The sequence below is a fragment of the Porites lutea genome, chromosome 1, assembly GCF_958299795.1.
Source record: "Porites lutea chromosome 1, jaPorLute2.1, whole genome shotgun sequence".
Taxonomy (NCBI): domain Eukaryota; kingdom Metazoa; phylum Cnidaria; class Anthozoa; order Scleractinia; family Poritidae; genus Porites; species Porites lutea.
The window spans coordinates 45,804,042-45,808,069 of record NC_133201.1 but is presented as its reverse complement, the minus strand read 5'-3'; positions in this window follow the sequence as shown (position 1 = coordinate 45,808,069).

Genomic DNA, 4,028 nt, shown 5'->3' with positions numbered 1-4,028 from the left:
AGAGACGACCAAACAGAGCCATGGAAACCTCCAATCACATAAGGACACTCAAGTTCAAGATCCTTTGCCCTCCATCATTTGAGTTCTCAATTCTTAACTTGAAACTTAACTAAAATTTAATCCAGTTAAGTCCTAGGGGGGGGGGGGGGGGGGGAGAGCGTTACCTTTAAAGATGTTTCAGCTATATAAAAATAAACCTTCGTACTCTAGCGAGAAACAGCAGGAACAATGGCAATATTCCAAAAGATATAATGGTGGCAGTTGCCCCAACAGGCTTTTGGATTAGATGCCAAAACCTGACGAAACTCCCAAGCAATTCCAGGGTATACTTTTAAACAAGACCAAATAATTCAGCAAGTAAGCACACACTACCAACTCCGCGGTATGGTCATGCAGTACCTTGAGCCTGTACATAGCCATATCACTGGGATTTGGCAGTCATTTACAGCTGCTTCGTCCTTATTAGGACTTATCAGCATGCCGTTGCCCCAGGTAAAGGGTCTCACTAGGTGATCCCTGACCCCTTCGTTTACTGCCGAAGAGAGTGCGAAAATGCACTCCATGGACATCAAATTTCTCCAACTGATATCAATACATAATCAAGTAGAAAGGTTACCCTAAGAATTTATAAAATAACACCAAAAAGATAATGCTTTGATCTTTTAACAAGTTCTCTCCACTAACTTTTTAAGGAAATGCATTGAGATCAGACCTGAGAATTTGTATGTGTATATTGGGACTTCAAGGGCTTTAAGTTGCCAGCCTTCCAGGCTGCAACTACGATCTGTACCCGGATGATGTGGCTGTGCGCATGCTTGACATGTGTGTGTTTCCTTCACTTAATTTGGTTCTATAGTTGTAAATTAGTTTGGTTTCCAAAACGAATCTGTGACAGGGTAACGATCGCTAAGCGCTTCTGAAAAATAGACAATCAAACTGTAAGTGGTGCCCGTCTTACATTGTAAGGCGCAAAGAGAATTGTGTAATACAATAAAGAAAAAACTCTTAATTTGACTGTTTATAGCGTTGCAATAGTCGCGAGAGAATTACATAGATGGAGAAAAAAAACGTAACAAAATCGTATAAAAATAACACAAAATCTCAACTCTCCGTAATCGAAATGATTTGGAGAAGTAAATTTCTCTATTCCTTTCTCATAATATCTTCCTTTTGTTCAATGATTTTTTCAAGTTCGTACAAAAAGAAACATATTCAGTCTAGGAAAGCTCAGATATATCTTGCATCTTCTCGTATTTCTGATTATTTTAGGTGAAAATTGTAATGGCTTTTCCGTTTGAATAAAACCTTAAGGAATAAAATGTAAACCCTGTGTACTACTGACCACTTTTTTCAACATACGTTTTCCACTTTCTTACGTTTCGTAAACCAAAGTGAGGTGTTTACAAGACAGAGGCAAAGATGAGCGACTTTAGTTTCCTCTGCAATGGCCAGGCCACGCAATATCAAAACTGGCTTCACATGGCTGATGTCGTTCGTCCAAAAAAGTGGTCCGAAAACGTAGTCAGGAAACTGATTTCTTTAAACGCTTTAATTTTCTTGTTTGTGTTAACTAACGCACACCAGATTACGACTAGTAATACTACTACGACAAATTACGACTAGTAAAATACTAATAACGACGATTATTACAATTTGACGACTGACTACTCTTAATAATTCTTGCAAACTAGCTTAAGCTTTTCAGTACTTGACTACACTCAAATGATTGAACGATAACTATCATAGCCCGCAGGTCCTCAAGTAATGATCTTTTCTTAAACTTCCAGGAACTCATCTCTAGAAGAATACTGGTGGGCGCTAGTTGTGTGCTTGTTATCGGCTGTGAAAAAATACATAGAAAAACAAAAAATAGTTAGACAAGTAACGTGAATAATTTTCATTTCTGTCTTGTCAGTGGGTGAACCTTTTCGCAACACAATGTCTGGTGTAGCCAGCAAATTTAGGAATAACTAAAAAGAATACAAATTTAAGATAGAAGATTGAGCAGAGTGGAAAATTTTGGACAGCCAGCCGGTGGAAAGCTACTTCTTCCGAGAGCGTAATTCTGGAGGTTTTCATCGGCAGTGAGAACTAATGCAGACAGTGATATTTGCAATGGCTTAGACGACACCGTGCTACCCCTTTCTTGTTTAACTAAATGTTTCTTATTGTCAGTTTAAAAAATATTTTTGTCTAACCTTTGCTCTAGAGGGGGGTTTTTTTTACTTGTTTTTCAATTGTGTGGAGGCGGTTAAAGTCCGGAAGGGGACTGCTCTTAAGTGTTTTTCCCTCCTGGTCTACATAGTACTGTTTTCCCCTTACCTAAAAAACTAACACTTCCAAATTCCAATTAAATCTTAAACGCATGAACAACCTTACTCGGGCCTTGAGAGTTTCTTCATGATTGTTTCGTGGGTAAATAAAAGTACATTTACATTTACGTTAAAAGGTTCAAAACGCGGCAGGAGCGTGAGAACCAATGCGGAGCACTATTGGGACCAAATGGAAAATGTACATTGATGCCTACATCCTATTTTACATCCGAGAGAGCAACACATGTTCAGCATAATTAGCAAAACCAACTTATGTAACAAAGAAATTAACAAAATACGAAGAACCGGCAAAAAAATATGCGGGGAGTAATTGCGCAGTAAAACAATGACTGTAGTTACCTACCAGCTTTGGCTCCGGCATCGTTCTTATTCGTAAGTCTCTGGTATAAATAAAGAAGCAGCTCAAGAAAAGGATTTCTCCAATCAAGGCTCCAAGGAAGATTGTCAGTGAAATAACAAGCACACGAAAAGCTGAGGAATTTCCACCCAAAACATTAACGTCCCCATCTCCCATAGCAACAGAGAGTTTATCCTTTGAATAAAAAGGTAAAAATGTATCAGAACTACCTGGTGGGTCAATTAAGGACAATGGTATTGTTTAACAACTAAAAAAGGTACCTGTAAAGACATTTTCAGAAATCATAACCGAAGAAGAGAACAAAGCTATTTCATAGTACCTCCATCCGATCCATAAACTCTTTCAATATAGTGTAAACGTCTTCTCTGCGGTGCAGAATGAGATTTCGAATACAGTCCTCAGCCTGCCAAGCCAAAATATCGCCGTGCTTGAATGCAAAGCCATATGAACGGGTTCTCTCGATTACTTTAGTGACGTGTAGTCTTGTGTCTCTCACTTGTTGCATCCAGTAAAGTCCGTGGTACATTTCATCCATTATACCTGTCACAGTCTTGTTCAGAACGAGAGCGTTATGCATATCATTAAAATTGTCGAACACTGAAAAGCAAATAAAGTTAAAATAGAAATTACAACGTTCATTTGCAGCACGTTTCGGCAGGATACGAGCCCATTACTTTCAGTACGCTTACTCAGACGTCTTCAGACGAATCTTTCAGTATTGTGATTCCATCTTTTATGGCAGTCGACCTGGCCTTATTTAGGGACGGACCATTAGAAAAGTGATGGGGGGGGGGGGGGATGGGGAATTTTCAGCTTGCACGAATTTTTTTCTTTTCGCTCACTGCTTGTGCAGGAATTTTTTTTTCAGGTGAACCCCTCTGCACGAATTTTTTTTTCAGACAAATATTGCTTTTTTTTAGCGGTGAAATCTTGATTCATTATCTATGTTTTTGTGCTCTTATAAGTTATTCTACACTCACAACAGATCAAAGGATACAGGCCACTTTAATGCAAAATCGTTTCGAAAATGTACACACAGTGAGAGAGAGGAGGAAGCCACTTGGAGTGGACGGCTTCCCTGTGCATTTTTTCAGTCCCTGCCCTCTGGAATTCCTCTCCCACAGCCGATCATAATAATGCCATACTCCATTCACCAATGAAAACCACACTTTGTGGTTCTTAATTTTTGTTAAAAGTACCGGTGGCAGTGTTGCTGTTTATGTCGTTGACAGTTAAAGTTTTAACACTTACTACTAGGTGTGTATGCACTTTTTCATTGTATTATAGAATTCTTATTCAAGGTGGTAAGACCCATCCTCTAATTTTTATTGTGGGCA